This window comes from Nilaparvata lugens, chromosome 13, assembly GCF_014356525.2.
Source record: "Nilaparvata lugens isolate BPH chromosome 13, ASM1435652v1, whole genome shotgun sequence".
Classification (NCBI taxonomy): domain Eukaryota; kingdom Metazoa; phylum Arthropoda; class Insecta; order Hemiptera; family Delphacidae; genus Nilaparvata; species Nilaparvata lugens.
The window spans coordinates 30,135,885-30,152,886 of NC_052516.1; the positions used below are offsets into that span (position 1 = coordinate 30,135,885).

The 17,002-nt window shown below is 32.1% G+C and overlaps 1 protein-coding gene across 1 annotated transcript in view; it reads left to right on the forward strand.

Annotated features, from left to right (window-relative positions):
* The window catches only part of LOC111043282, a 184,782-nt gene that overhangs the window by 63,363 nt on the left and 104,417 nt on the right, over positions 1-17,002 (forward strand). The gene's annotated exons all lie outside the window — the stretch shown is intronic.

Genomic DNA, 17,002 nt, shown 5'->3' on the forward strand with positions numbered 1-17,002 from the left:
TCGTTTATTAGCACAAGTTCACCTCAAACCAGGATTCAAACTATGTCTATATTATTTGGAATCTTTAACATTTTGAATTCCACTAAATTTATTCATTTATATACAAATACAATTAAGGTAAAAACAACGACCTAAGAAATTCAACCTAGTCCTTGATTAAATCAAGCTATTCAGCTATGGTAGGTATAATGTATTGTAATGTTTTACACATACAGTTTTATTCAAGTTTAACTACCATGATTTGAATGAGGCTATAGTGTCTTACATTTATATATAGTATGTTTTAATCGAAGTTCAAACTTGGTTTAATCTTTGTTCAAACTGAGAATACTGTACATCCTTTGTCCCGTAGGAACACCTGATAATTCTTTAATTAATCCAGGATCAAATCAAGTAATGGTCGTATTATTACATTCCGATTTTAAACCACCAGTTGTTCCAGTTCTGTTTGATCTTGGATCTGTGGATGGAGCTGATAGAATCAATAACCAATGAAGTTTAGAGTGAGGAATGAAGTATCTCCGAATAGTGTGCCCAGAACATATAGAATGTGAGCTCTCTATATCTTGTACTATCTTCTCTCTTTGGATTTGGAGTGATTAATCTTGAGAAAATTGCAATCATAGTTCATAGTTGATATGTAAATGTTGCTGCTAATCAATGATAGATTGTTTTCCCATAATTTTTCGGTCTTTTGTGGCATTGTGTAAAGTGACATTGAATAAAATTAAAAAGACTAAGAAAAAAAAACCAAACAAAAAAATTGTTTTTTGACAATTTCTTAGTCTTTTTAATTCAATATGAATAATTACCACAATATCAACTTCTCAACTACACAAAAAGTAAAGTGACATTGCTCAACATTCTTTTATTTTTCTATGATGGAATTGAATTAGCCGGTAGACATTCATTCTCAAGTCACTACAAAAATAATGTTAAGAAAGGTTATAGATAGATAATGTATGGTAATGAAAGAATGACTCTTCTAGTCATTGGTTTCTTGATAGCTCCTCAATTTAAGACCCCTCAATCTTAGTTATGTTGAGAATGGAAGCCCATTTTTAAATAGCCACTCCTGTATAATTTATTCTGTTATTCACAGTTACAGATAGATAATTAAAGCTATTTATGATTGCGATTAAGAGGGGCCATGTTCCCAATCAATTTTGAAACAGGTAGGCATTTTCTGAACTCTCGAGTAAATTGTTTGGGTTATCTATTAACGATAAACATAAATCCTGTATGCTTCTTTAATGAGGCCTACTAGGAAGGGATCATCTAATGGAAGAACTGTGTAGAGTTATGTCAACATGGTGGGAAGAGAAAAATTTGAATGTTCTAAAGATTCTGAAGAATTGATTGGATTTCCAGATTGAAATAGAGTTCTTTTCGAAAATCCTTTGAGGAATAAAAGTGGAAACCAGTTCTGATCTCGTTTGAGAAATTCTTTTTTAATTGCGCCGACATGTTGCTTGAGTTTCTCTTTTTCTTTTAAAGGCTAATTATTCCTTGAAAAAATTATAATTAGACTAAATCGTTTGATAGAGGCGGTGACATTGGAAACGTGCATAGTGACTTTGTGAGTTTCATTTCAAACTCTTAGGCCCGGTTGCACAAAAGCCGGTTAAATTTTAACCGTGATTAATTTCACGATCAGAGATAGCGTTTTTGAAAAGACGGCTTCTCTGATTGGTAATTGTGGAATTAATCACGGTTAAATTTAACCGGCTGTTGTGCAACCGGCACTTAGTATTAGTTGATTGGGAAACATCGATACTGTTCATAAGAGATAATTGACCGAGCGGAGTGAGGTCTAAGATTCAAGTCGACGATTTGGCATTTCTCTTAATGTTCGAATGTTGAATGTTTAAATGTTTATATGTTGCGCATTTACGGCGAAACGCGGTATTAGATTTTCATGAAATTTTCATGAAATTCTGTTTTTCAATTGCGCGTCGACGTATATACAAGGTTTTTTGGAAATTTTGCATTTGAAGGATAATATAAAAGGAAAAAGGAGCCTCCTTCATACGCCAATATTAGAGTAAAAATCAGACTATAGAATTATTCATCACTAGCAGTTAACCCGTGCTTCACAAGGGTCTATTTTAAAACTTGACGTAATGAAATCCAGAAGAATTGAAAATAGGCCTATGAGAATCCTCGGTTGATTAAGAATTTATATGCAGCATTTCAAGTAAATCAGTCCAGTAGTTCAGAACTGATGATGCGTCAAACATAAATTTTCCTATACTACTTTACACCTGTATACGTGTATAATCCAGTTCTTTAATAAAATAAAATTCCGACCATATGATTTGGTGATTTTTTTATGAAATCGTATGTACTATTGATGAAGTTTGAACATTAATTCTGAAAAATCTAGAAGGAAAATTGAAATTTGGGCTTCCAGGTGCACGAGATTGATATTTTTAGAATCTATGTTCAAAATTAGGAGATCTAAATCATTCCCGTTTTTCCGGTATGCAATCCACAAGTTGACATGTTTTGATGCGAACAAACACAACCCTACTCTCTCTTATTATATAGATAAATCAGCTGACAAGTGATTACACAGATGTGTGGAGAAGCCAGTCTATTGCTGTATTTCCATAAGGTCAGTTACAATCAGGTACTTGTGAATGAGAATACTGCTTGAGGTCTACTGTTCACAGAACTACTAGTTTAAAGTGGATTTCGCTATAGTGACTGAGTGTTTACCCCCTACACACAAACGTGAAGTCTTGCAGAGGGAATCCTTATGCAGAATTATTCAAGTATCATCCATTTCAATGTTGAATAGATGGGAAATAAAGTTGAAAAATTCTGTCTTGTTGGTCTGGAATCCGATAAAATTAATGTCAGGTCTGGTATTTTCTGTTGATATCTTTAGACAGTATTACACATTTACACATCTATTTCACACAGTATTATAAATGAAGCGTCAAAATCTGCTTTTGAAGCTTCTATGAATTTACTATTCTACTATTTTACTAATTACTATTTTACTGCTCTACAAATAAAACTAGAATCAATTATTCATCATCATCCACAGACACATGTAGTAGGCTATTGTAAATTATGTTGGTCTTGGGTTCGTTGCATCAGTGCTGGGTCTGGCTTTTTTGTTGTGGATGTTACTATGAGTTTTGTTACTAGTATTGACTGTCCAAAGACATTCAACAATCACAGAAGCTCAAGCTGGGAAAAAAAGTTCTATTACAAGAATATTATTGGTCATATAGATTTCGTTCGTGTGACAGTGTACCTATCCTTCAACATCAAGAACTTCTGTTCAAGTTTTGAATCTTTTTCAGTTTACTTCCATTCATTTTTCCATCATTTTTTTGTTCTCCTTTGCAATTAATATGGTTAACACGGTTAAGCAATTAACTACATCGTATCAAGCCATTTCTCTTTGGATTTTTTTCATAGAAAATCGAATAATTCTTGTCAACGTAGATTCAGCCCACAAGCAGCACATGGAAACACTCAATTTACTAATTTATGAAGCTGAATAATCAAGTATTTGGATTAAAAGTCAGGGGTCAAATAGTTGATATGATAACGAACACATATAAGCAATGCATTAGCATTTATTCAATGGGAGTTATGCATAATATAATATACACATAGTGAAACGCATTAACAATTAATTGTATGCTACATATGTGGACTTTGCTCTAGAGACTTGTTTCTTTGTTATTCAGTAATAGCATAGAGTAAAAATACCGTTTAATTTTTATTAACTAGATTTTAATGAAACTGGTTGTATGAATGACTTTTCAGTTAGATATAATTTACAAACTTAATTAATTTATCTTTGATATTACAAACTTTTTGATCTCTCCATTTAAACCGTTTTTCGTAGTTTTTTGTGATTATCAATAAGTGATTGATTAGTTTATGAAATCACTTCCATTTGAGAGAAAATTTAATGATAATCCTTCTATACTTCCGGAAATATGCGTCTCTTTTTTATTGATTCATACAATAAGTAGCCTACATCATCAAAATGATAGGGAGAGAAAAAATAGGATAACCATGTGCTATTTCTCTCCCAAATTTGGATATGTTACACATAGATCGAAATAGGTTAAGTCTTGTAATTGTTCACTTCACAAAATTTTCAGTCCCGAATTATTTATATTTTGTATCCATTATTTTATGAATTACCAAAGTAGCCAGAAATAACTCACCAATCTTATTAACTATTATTTTCAATGAACATTTATGATATTTTTCTCCATTATTCATCTTAGTGCTCTAGTATTACTTTGTACTTTAAAATGTAGAAAATGTCTGCAGTCCATCAATTATTATATTTTTCATGCATGATGATAAATTTTACTCCACATGCCTTGTAGAATAGGTCACCCTCATTTCATCTCACATAAACTCTTGCTCCTCAAAATATATTTTCCATCACATTTCCACCTTAAGCTTCAGATGTCTCACGCATTTTCCAGGTTTTCCAAGTAGCTCCCCAATTTCCCCAGTCATCCCTGCTGGATTTTCTCTACTTTTCACCGTGAAAAAAAGAAAAATAAAATCTCTATTTCTCAGAATCGATGCGGTCGGATTTAATGTACCTTCCAAGTTTTTCCAGAGTTTCCCAGTTAACTTTCCCTTTCAACGGATGAAAAAGACTGGAAAAGTGCGGGAAACTTTGTTGTTCACGAAGCGGTGTCTTCGTATTCAAATCATACCTCGAAGTTCTTACCGTTTTTATTCAAATTCTTTAACAAACCTCTTGTTGTTTTTCAGGTCAATACTACTTTAAATAATTATATTCCTTGTATTCCAATTGTATCTTAACGCTTTCAAGCAAATTTGAAGGTTCAGCTCTTTTTTGGTATTCTCTCAATACTGCAAAACCCCAGTTCAATGTCATACATATATATATATATATATATATATATATATATATATATATATATATATATCAATATATAATATATTGATGTTCTGTTAATCATTGCACTTCCTTCAATTGTGTTGAAACTTTTGGCTGATAAATTTGAGAAATATTCCTCCATTTTTTGGGATCCATCCATTTTGACTAGGTCATGAGATACTTATGTGTAGTTTATCACATCTCAAAACCATCCTATCACCAGTGTTATCCATTCCAAGAATTAAAATATTTTCAAGTCAAATAACATATCCAAAGATTCAATATTAAAATATTCGGGAGAGAAATAACCGAATAAAATTTTTTAAACCCTGTAACTACTAGTCTAAACTAGGAACATATTAAACTCACCATTTTAGAAGAGTTGAAACCACTTTACATCAATTTTCAACCAATTCTGACAGTTGAGAGTAAATTTCACTCTACCACTTCCATACCATGTTCTATTCCTCAAGTTTCAAAATTTAAGAAATTTCTCCAAGTTCATCCTGTCCACTGCAACATTTTCGATTTTCTACAAAAATTCGTTGTAATAGTAAACAATAATGATTCTGGGAACCTTTTGAATATAATTTCGGAAAGGCTGAGAGACCCGCAATACCGGAAATACCAGTAAAAGGTAGACTTGAGGTCATTGACCCCCTCCTGTCTTTACAATAGAAGGTTGTAATCTATTGAAAATTAAGAACGGAAGAAAGCATCTCTAAAGTGAGATTCATTTTTAACTATCAGCATCTGTTGAATGGGAAGCATTGACGTTATCTATGAATAATGCTGACAGTAAGGATTGAAACTCACTACAGTACCTACCTGCCAGGAGAAGGATGGTTTCTATAAAATTTTCTGAGAATGGGAAATCATTTCTAACCCGCCAAAAGGTTACTCGTCAATTGCTCTCTCTGTCAATCTTTCGCTCGCTCAACACTCTTCTCTTTCACCCTCTTACTCTCTCAATGTCACTCTATCTCTGTCTTTTTTTCTCTCTCTCTCTGTCTATGTCTCTCCCTCACTCACTCTCTCTTTCTATCTCTTTCTGTCAATCTTCTGCTTGCTTCAAACTCTACTTTCTCTTCTCTCTGTCCCTCTTCTCACTTACTATCTTCTGTTCTGCCTTTCATCTACCTTCCCATTCCACTCTTTCGTAGCAGTTGTAGTAGACATTTACAACATTTGAAAATGATGACTCATTCTGTTGTGATGTGGATTCATGAAGCATCAAGGGATTGCCAAAGTAGGTGTTTTGTAGAAACAAAATTTATAAAAAAGCTTTCATTTTTCTTCCACATTAGTCCACAGTCATAGCTGATATCAAATCAAAAAAATGTTACTTTAGTTTAACACTTACTAATTACTAATCAATATAATGTTAATTCAGTTTAATAATTATTAATTAATTTAGTTTAACACTTACTAATTACTAATCCACACAAAAAAAAAACAAACAAACAAAACCTACTCCAGAACATGGTACGCCATAGTGGAGTAGATCAATTTCCACACAGAAAACACTAAACATGTAGAAGACACATTATAAGAGAATTCTGAAATTAACCATTGTATGTAATTGTAAACTATCTAATATTATAAACTATCTTTTAGTTTTAATAAATTTTTAGTCATTAATTATTATAACTGGCTGTTTCTGCAGCCAATTATTTGTTTTCTTTCTATAATATCAACATTTATTCATATGATATTTTTAATCTGTATTTTCTCAAATTTAGCTAATATAATATTAATTTTCATAATTTAGTTTATTGATTTCAAATTCAGCGAATTACGCCAGGCCCTCACAAACACAGGCTTAAGCCTACATGTGAGTCTCTCACAACGTATGGGTAAGGGTATTTTCTGTATTTGATGTAGTAGTTTTTACTCGTTATTAGCTTACTCTTGTAGAAGTTCAAATGATACTCTAGTGGTAATTTAAAGGTATCTTCTGAATTACATGCATGATTGAGTTAATCACAATATTTATGACTCATTAAAAACTACCAATGCAATGTATAATCACAATGAAATACCTTCTACAAAATTTATAGTCATAACACAAGTTCAGTATAGAATGTACAGTCAGGTTATAGTAATCAATCAAAAACAATATACAGCCTTACAGTTCCCTTAACATGAAGTGAATTTTACGATTCATCAATAACTTCTGAGATGAAATTCCAGAGTAATAACTTCTAATAAATAGCCTACTTCTCAGGACTTGCAAATAACTTCCTGAAATAAATTTTAGTAAATGAATAACTTTCTATGAATTTGAAGACTTAATACTTTTGTAGTAAATACCAAATCAACAATGAATCATAATTATTAATAATCAATGAATAATAACTTTCATTCAGTAGGGAATCTTTTTCTAAAAAGATGCTGATTCATGAAGACTAATTATAACATTTGGTCAAATTTCCGAGATCTTTTAATATTTTCAGTCAAATAATACATTCAAATCATACACAAATTTGAAGAAATTACAATATGGGATAAGTTGTTCAACATGTAGCTAAAACTACTCTCGAAACGCTGCTGATAATAGGTAATTTTAAATATTTATCTGTTGCCTTCAAAGAGATTTCACAGTAATAAAAGTACAAAAGCTGAAATATTATGAGTAGTATCTAATTTTTCAAAGGGAAAAGTTATTTTGTTATCTGAATACTTTCATAAGATATTATAATATTATCCATATTTCAAGTACATAAAACACTTATTGATATGGGCTACTTTTAAATTAATAAAACAAAATAAATCTTATAGCACCCTTTATTTTAAAAAAACTTTAAAATAGTTAAACAACTAGTTTCGTAAAATAGTAAACTAGTAAAATAAAAACTATTTATTTTATAACCTGAAGATGGTGTGAACCGAAACTAGTTGTTCAACTATTTTAAAGGTTTTTAAAAATGAAGGGTGCTATAAGATATATTTTGTTTTATTCAAGTACATAATATTATCCACTAGCAAATAAAGTTCAACATACAGGAAATAAACAAGCACATTTAACCACTCTCCAATAGCTTTCATAACATATCACCTACAATGAATCGACTATAACTTTCTGGCAATAAATTCAAACTAACTTTCAGCCATCCATCAACATTCTACAACTTCCTTGTGGCGCACAATAGTGTAGAAGTCTATCCAATAATGGGTGAAAATCCGTCAATTACATTTCTCCGGTGCATCAAACCACAATGGAGAGGTGCAGTATTGGAGGCCAATTATCGAATTACTGCAATTGGAGGATGGGAGAGAGAGAGTGAGAGATAACGAGAGATTGATAGGGAGAGAGTAATATGTTTGGAGAAAGAGAGAAGGAGGGAGTCGGAGAAAGAGAGAGTGTGTGAGAGAGACAGAGCGAGAGTGAGTGAGATTGATAGGGAGAGTAATATATTTGGAGAAAGAGAGATAATGAGTGATGTAGAGAGAGTGAGGGGGAGTGAGAGAGCTGAGTGATTGGGCACGTATGACAGTAATCAATGGCATCAAAATGGGAGGCCGATAATCTGTAAATGGATGTAGTAGGCCTACTATACTTGTACGTTGTACGTGATTACCAACAATCCGGAAATAGATTGCTGACTATCTCAACTATTGATTGTTGGCAACTATTGATTGAGGTTCACTTAAAACTGTCAGCATTTAAGTAATTGATAAGAAATGCTGACAAATCGAAGTGAATCTTTTATGTCTGTGTTTTTCTTATGAACTCTGCTCTAACCACCCACAGTCATAGATGAAGAGATAATCTTGTCTTATCTATGACTGTGACCAGTGAGTATAGAATGTAGTATAGAATTTACATTCTATACTCACTGACTGTGACTAGTTTTCAGTACTCCTTGCCTTTATTGAATCATACGGTTGGAGATAAGGAGTATTTCTCCATAGAATAATTATTTCTTGTAGTAATGTTGTGTTTGTAATGAATGCTTATTGAGAAATAAAATTATTATTATTATTATTATTATATAGAGTAAGATTAGACCCAATTCTAACCTAACAAACGTAATTGAGTTTAATAATAATTATTATTGAAAAGAAAAACAAATTTATAAGTGTATTAGAAAGTATGGGAATTGAAATCTATACTATAATAAAGAAAAGAACTGTCTTATATACGTAAGGGATATGAAATCATCACGTCTGAACTACTTTATTTATTTATTTATTTACAATGCGAATGACACTAATGTAATAACATTGAAAGATAAAATAATAAGGTAGTCCTTGTGCTATTTTTCCAAATTTATAGGTGACAAAGTCCATGATAAGGTTAGAATTTCACTTGTACAATTTTTATAAAATTTTAGTCAACCAAATAACTTGAAATTTTGTAAAAAGATTCTGAATTCACCGAGGATGGTAATAGGCCTACTTTAAATTATTCAAGAGTTCAGTAGGTTAAGTTTTCAGTTTGTCAAGTTTTTAATTAGACCCTTGCGGATCACTGGTTCCTGGCTAGTATATAAATTATAAGAAAGTCAACTATGTAACAAGTTTAAATGATCATAGTTCATTTTCTGCCCACACATTTTCAAAAACAACACAATAAATCCAAGTCTGCTATGAATATTGTCGTATGTTATATCTATAATATTATAATCGGCTCATACACGTACGGGATAGGAAATAACCTATACGAATGACGCATCATTACGTCTGAACTACTGAACTTGAAATTTTGCATATGATTTTTTCATTCACCGAGGATGGTTAGGCCTATTTTCATTTCTTCAAAATTCCAGTAGGTCAAGTTCTCAGTTTGTCTATATTCAATCTATTTGTTCTTTAAACAGACTTTTGCGGAGCACGGGTTACCTGCTAGTATTTACGAGTAATAACATGGATTTTCAATAGAATATTCTCAAAGTATGTTACGAATTGTCGTATTTTACCTAGTATTGACCGATGAATGTTATCATTTTATGGTGGGTGCATTATCATTGCATAAATGCATTCTCCTTTATTTATTTATTCCATTCCATTCCACAATCACAATATCAAATTTCTTACTTTCGTGACTCGGTGAATTCGTATTTATTTATTTATTTATCTATTTATTTATTTATTCATTTATTTATTTATTAATTTATTTATTCATTCTATTCAATCATTCAGAATTACACAACTTACAGAAACGTACCGCAGGCTTATAAGCCCAAAACGGTTCCAATTCTAATTTATACAACAGTCCAAATGTAGCTAGGTTATGTGTCACTTAACATTCTTCAATTACACACCCAATGGTATGAGAGAATTTGAAATCCCAGGAATTCATGTAGAGGTAGTTAAGCCCTCAGAGATCTCGGTGAATTCGTATTTATTTATTCATTCTATTTAATAATTCAGAATTACACAACTTACAGAAACGTACCACAGGCTTATAAGCCCAAAACGGTTCCAATTCTAATTTATACAACAGGCCAAATGTAGCTAGGTTATGTGTCACTTAACATTCTTCAATTACACACTCAATGGTATGAGAGAATTTGAAATCCCAGGAATTCATGTAGAGGTAGTTAAGCCCTCAGAGATCTCTATCACATTATCTAATTGGTAGTATAATCAGAGGTATTAGTTCAATTAGACAGAGCGGTCTCAATTTCGAGTTCTCTACAGTTCTCTAGCGAAATTCACTTCCAACTGTCAGCATTGTTTGAATGGGAAGCTATGATGCTATTTATAGGGAATGCTGACAGTATAAAGTGAATTTCCATCAATACCCAATAGTTCACCAATCAAATCAAATTCAAAATTTTCAGTTTATTAAATTCTGGACTGAAAAGTGGACTCAAATCAATTCAAGTGGATAGCATAACCTATAATTTTTATTCATTCATAACTCTACCTTCATTGTATTTATCATTCATCCCATCATCATCACCTAGTCTTAAAATACTTCTAGAAAGTCGCCTTTGTAAAATAATAAAATGATAAATAAATATCAAAAGTAACATATTATTTCGATTCTGAGAGACACGTTCAGGACATTTGCTTGTGATTCGGAATCCACCTAAAACCCCAGCTCCAATTATTTCTCATTATTGAGAGACCCTTCCCCCTCCACCTACTCACTCACAAGTCCAATGCTCATTTAGGTTTTGTAATGTTGTGTGTTTTGTACAGCACTATAAAGTAATTAAATATTAAAATTAAGATATAAAGATAATATCTTAAAATATTATTTTTACCACATTTCAGTATCAATAAAAAAACAACATAAAAGATAACACAAACTAGGGTAGGCTACACCTGGTAGGTAGTGATTAAAATCCGGCAGATTTCTCCCATAACAATTAATCAATAAAGTTATTTATTGTACCACATACCTACATCCATAAACTGTGTGATATATTTGCATTGTCAACGTTGCAAAATAACCCACTTGATTTCGCAGGTTGGATTCGAAAATCTATACGATGTTATTAGGTATATTGTGCAAATCCCACAGATTATTATAGATATACAATCAAAATTATTGGCGCTACTTATAGTGTACGAAATTTATAGATCCATTGTTTTATATAATAGAGGGGGAATTCATAGGTATAGAAGCTGTATAAATTTATAGATATTTATTGTTGGATGCCGGTACCATTTGGCAGAAAACAGATGTTTGCTGTGCGCTTTATTATAGCAAACGCTCAGTGGGCTGGTCTATTAAAAACGCCGTAAATCAAAGCGTTTTATTTGGTAACACCTTGGCAATGTGCGATCTTTACGTTCAGGCTGGATGCAAATATTTCTCTCGCTTTATCTCTCTCACACTTACACACTATCTCTGTCTCTCAACATCTCTGTACGTCACTCTCTCTTCCTCTCTCTGATTATGCCTTTCCTTTCTCCACATTACTCGCGAACCCCTTTCAATCACCTCTTGGTTTACTCTCATTTCTCTGCACATTCACCATTTTTTTAAATTCACGATTTCTTCTTGTTTTGACTGTGGAGTTTGTTACGTTTCCAAAAATAATTAGTCGAATCAAAACAGCAATATGAAGAGGTGCAAATTCGCGGTAAGATTTCAAGAGGGAAATACGGGGAGAGAAAAAAGTGAGAAATACAAAAATATCTTATTTTTGAATACTCTGTTTTGGTCGTCCTGTGTACTGAACTTGAATGCAAAGTTTAGATCATTTACGTAGAGAATTTTGTGCTCAGTGACGCAAACCTTGAATCACAATATTATTGCATTGGTTTAGAAAACTAACAGCTTCAGAGGAAACAAACATAATAATATTAATAGAACCTCAATTTCCTCAAAGATTTTTAGAATGTGTAAACACAGGTCCATTCATGAAAACAGTTGTTTTTATCAGTGAAACTAAATTTCCTGTGACTATTGTGTGGAATATACAACCACAATTTCATTCATAAAATAGTATTATAGGACATCGTAGTATGAAAGGTCGATTTCAATTCCGATTTCCTTTCACACATGACGTATAATAAGGAGAATAAGAAAATGAATACAAACAATAAAACGGTTTTACCACCTTTTTACGTCACTAGCTTAGCAATGCTAGAAGGCTTGTTCACCGTTCCTCTTTAAAAAATAGTGTACTTCAATTTAGCTTTATATTTATTTATTCATTTTCAAAAGCAGATTAGATTACACATTGAAAAGTGATAACATATTAACAATCAGAAACTTTTTGATATAAATAACAAAATAAGAAACATCCAGCTTCGGATGCTCACTCAATTTTCAAGTTTTTAAAATAATAGTATAATACATATTTTCGCTGAAGCTTTATTTATTCATTCTAGGAACATAGAATAAATATTTCTACTCTAGCTTTATTTATTTGTTTTAAAAAACATGAAATACATTCTCTGGTCTAGAAATATCAGACAATCGCGTTACAGTCAAAAATGCATAATTCTATTGAATAAATTTAATCTTTTTGGCAGCACTTTGTACGTATCTACACGTTGTCGGTCCATTGATAAATTTGGGCTTCCTGATTTATCTACATGAATAATTTTACTTGAATAAATTACGAAATTGTTTTGGGTGACATTTTTTTTGAAATGCTCTATTCTTGTATCACCTTATATTTATCTTGTATTTACTGTTGTCAATAGACGAATGATGTTTATTTGTTATTGGAACTTGGAATCGGAATTGAAACTATGCTTACTTCTGTTATTTCATAACAAAAGTTTCAAGTATAACTATTATTAAACGAAATTAAATGCTGTTCACCCCGAAAACTTCTACTACCGCAACTATTATAATTATTAAATATTATAAATATCGGGGTGATTTACAGCATTTAATTGGAATTTCGTTTAATAATAATAATTCATTAATTAGCATTTGAGCAATTGCAACTTCCAATTCATTTCCACCATTTCAAGTATAGTTTCAACTTGAGTAACACAACATTCAACCACAATATTATTCTCAAACAAGCAGCAAAGTTTGTGATAGGAAAGTTTCCAAAACTTGGATACAGTTTGGTAGATAGGGAGAACCGCCTTCCCTACCTAAATCAATAAATTACGCAATTGAATTGGAAGTCGGGTGGGATAATTACTGTTAGTGACTCAACTATAACTGAATTCAAGGTGGAGTTCACTGCAGCTCAAGCATTGTTTATACCTCAATCAATATTCTCACTTGATCATGTAACGTGGCATGTTACCTATCCATTAAGTGGCTGCTTTGCTAATGAATAATGAATGTAGTGAATTCAGATGGGTGAGCTGAGAAATATGTGCGCATTCCTTCCATCCCAGTTCATTGGTATTTGTGAAGGAATTTAGCATAAGGTAATACATTCCTAAACAAGAATAGACTGTTCCAGTACTGGAGACCGTCAATACATTCTGGCATACATATAGTACAATATACGGGGATAATTGTATGTATTTGGGTGTATTTTGTATATGCTTTGAATTTTGAACGATCTAATCAATAAATAAGGTGTAATTCAAGATTTTATAATACCTTTATTTTTATAATACCTTTATTTGAACAAATGGACAAGTTAGAACACATCTAAATATACAGAATAATGGTAGGGTTTTAACGTGCAGTATGACAGTTCATTTGCTTACAATTTTGAGATAGATGCAGGTTCTTCTTTTTCTTCTTCTTCTTCTTCTTCTTCTTCTTCTTCTTCTTCTTCTTCTTCTTCTTCTTCTTCTTCTTCTTCTTCTTCTTCCTCCTCCTCCTCCTATTCTTCTTCTACGCTGTTAAACTCGGAGAGCATAGGTGTATTTTAATTCAACATTTCAACATACTGGTCAGTTTAAACAATCTATTCCATTAAAAAGGTGAAATTCAATATTTTTGCACAATTTGGGAAAGATGCACGTTATTCTATGTTGTTAAACTCAGAGAGCAAAGAATTTATACTCTCTGATTAACAATGATCTATAATATATTAAAGGAAAGAATTGGCTTAAACATGTAAGGGATGAGAAATTCACGAATGACGCATCATCACGTCTGCACTACTGGACTGATAACTTGAAATTTTACATAATAAGATTCTCAATTTAAGATTTTTGATGGTTATAGGCCAATTTTGAATTCTACAATATTTCAGTAAGTCAAGTTTTCAGGTTGTCAAGTTTTTAATTAAACCCTTGCCGAGTACGTAATAGTACGATATAAGAATACAAAAACCAATATTTGAAATCAAATTTAACTGCTGTCAAATGAAGTCACATAGCGGAACCGAAGAAACGGGAACGAGAACAAGGAATCAGACAATGATGCGATGATGTCATTTAACCGCGGTAAAATTTAATAAATGTTGGCTACTTGCAACCTGGCTCAAAAGTAATATTCCAGGAAATTTTTGTACTTAACTTTATTCACCAACCATCTCTGCTGGTGTACTTTTGAAGTGGAGGGAACAATTACTGACACATACACAGCAAACCTTTTTCTGTGTAGGTCACTGATGAGCGTGTAATTGACGTGACTTTAACTTCCTGTTCAAGTCTAAACTTTAGGCTATAGCCTACTATTGGACCGGCTGCTATTATCAAATTGATAGGCAGTGAACGAACCATGCAATTAGGCTCAAATTATCTCCGAAACATATTCGCTTAACCTAGAAACGGGAAGTGAGGCCTTTAGGCAAACTGAGCTAACAATATTACAAAAAAATGGTAGTTTAATATTTGAAACTGATCTTGTCTGGTGTGAACGTATTGGATGAAAACTATCCGGGGTTCAATTCGGGGATAATTGCTTATTTTTCAGTAGGTACTTGTCCTTCGTGTTAATGTTTTCCTGGTCCTTCTCCAATTCTTGTTCCTCTTGTTCTCTCCCTTTTCTTTCACCCTCTTTTTCTTCATTCTTCTTCTCTTGTGCCTCTCCCTCCCTGGAAACATTACAGTAGTACCTTAACTTTTGCATATTTCATTATTTTTCTTGCTCAATATTATTGTAGAACTCATTAGTTTAATATGATTCACCATGTTATTTTACCGCTACTGGTATTCATTTTAAACGCTAATGTTTTGTTAAACACATGAATAAAGGAATCTGAATCTGAATCTGAATCTCTCCCTCTCATCACCCTCTCCATCTTATAACCGATTCGAATAATTTCCTCTCTACGGCCTGGTTGCACAAAAGCCGGTTAAATTTCAATCGTGATTAATACCACGAGGACCAATCAGAGAAAACCTTTTTGAAAAACGGCTTCTCTGATTGGTTCTCGTGAAATTAGACAGGAATACAATTTAACCAGCTTTTGTGCAACCGGCACCTATATCTTCTAATCTTCGTTTTAATATTTTGGAATAGTTTCATGCTCTCCTTCACCGTCTGTTCTCTTTCTTCTACCTTTCTCGTTTATTTTTCTTCTCTTTCTCTTCTGATTTCATTTCTTTTCGTCTTCTTCTTCCTGCGCCTACACCTTCTTTCATTTTGAATTGAATTATTCTCCAATTTCTCAAAATACTGGGCAAAGAACAGCTAAGAGTGAATTTTATTAAAACTATGCTTCTTTGTAACAACATTGGTCTGAAAATTGCAACATTTTTGGATCTTGCATTGAAAATAATATTACTATAAATGAGGAATATGTCGGAAATGGAATTGACATTCTTTATAAAACTATGCTTCTTTGTAACAACATTGGTCTGAAAATTGCAACATTTTTGGATCTTGCATTGAAAATAATATTACTATCAATGAGGAATATGTCGGAAATGGAATTGACATTCTTTATTTGATAAGTATTTTTATATAGAAATGAATATATGAGAATCTTATTATTTTGAAAATAATTGAGGAAGTAAGTGGACTTAGCCAGTAACAATGTAACCGACAAAAACGTTTGGCCTGATATGTTCTTATCAGAATTTTCTCAACAATGCTGTCTCTCTTTAAATAATTCTCTTGATTCAAAATAATTACTCTTTGATGTGTTAGTCTCGATATTCCAGATTTTGGAAGAGGAATGTGATTCAAAACTTTCATGTCAGAGACTCAACGTCTATATATTTCAAAAGGAAAGGCTCCAATTACACACTTCTCTAAAACCCAACTTCTCCATAACCCAATCCTCTTTTCTATATCTCCACCTCACTCCCTCACACAAATTCCATTATTTCTGTCTTTGTCTTTAGTATTTATCTAATTTCAAACTCAAATATATCTCTGAACAAACGCCCTTGAACTGTTATGAATTTCTTTAATAATTTCAATTGGAATCTCTCGTGACCGATGATCTCCGATTAACAGAGTTTATGTTCTTATTTATCAATCAAAACACAATGCATTGATATAAACATGGAAAAAACTCATAATTTTGTCTCTAACAATATATTTTATCGTACATTTTCCACACTACTCATGAAAATATCCTATGATAGTCACATAAAACAGTACAACATAAGATAACAGAGAGTTGTTTTAATAACATCTTTTTTTAATTAGTCCTCACAAAAGTTGGTGACTATAATGTCTATCTTTTTTAACAGCCTTTTTATCTTTGTTACTTTGTTGACACTAATATACTTCTGTTTAGATTTTTCTCTTTGCCATAAAAAAACTAGTAGACAAAAAGATCGACTTTGGGACTATGTTGAGATTCACTTCAAACT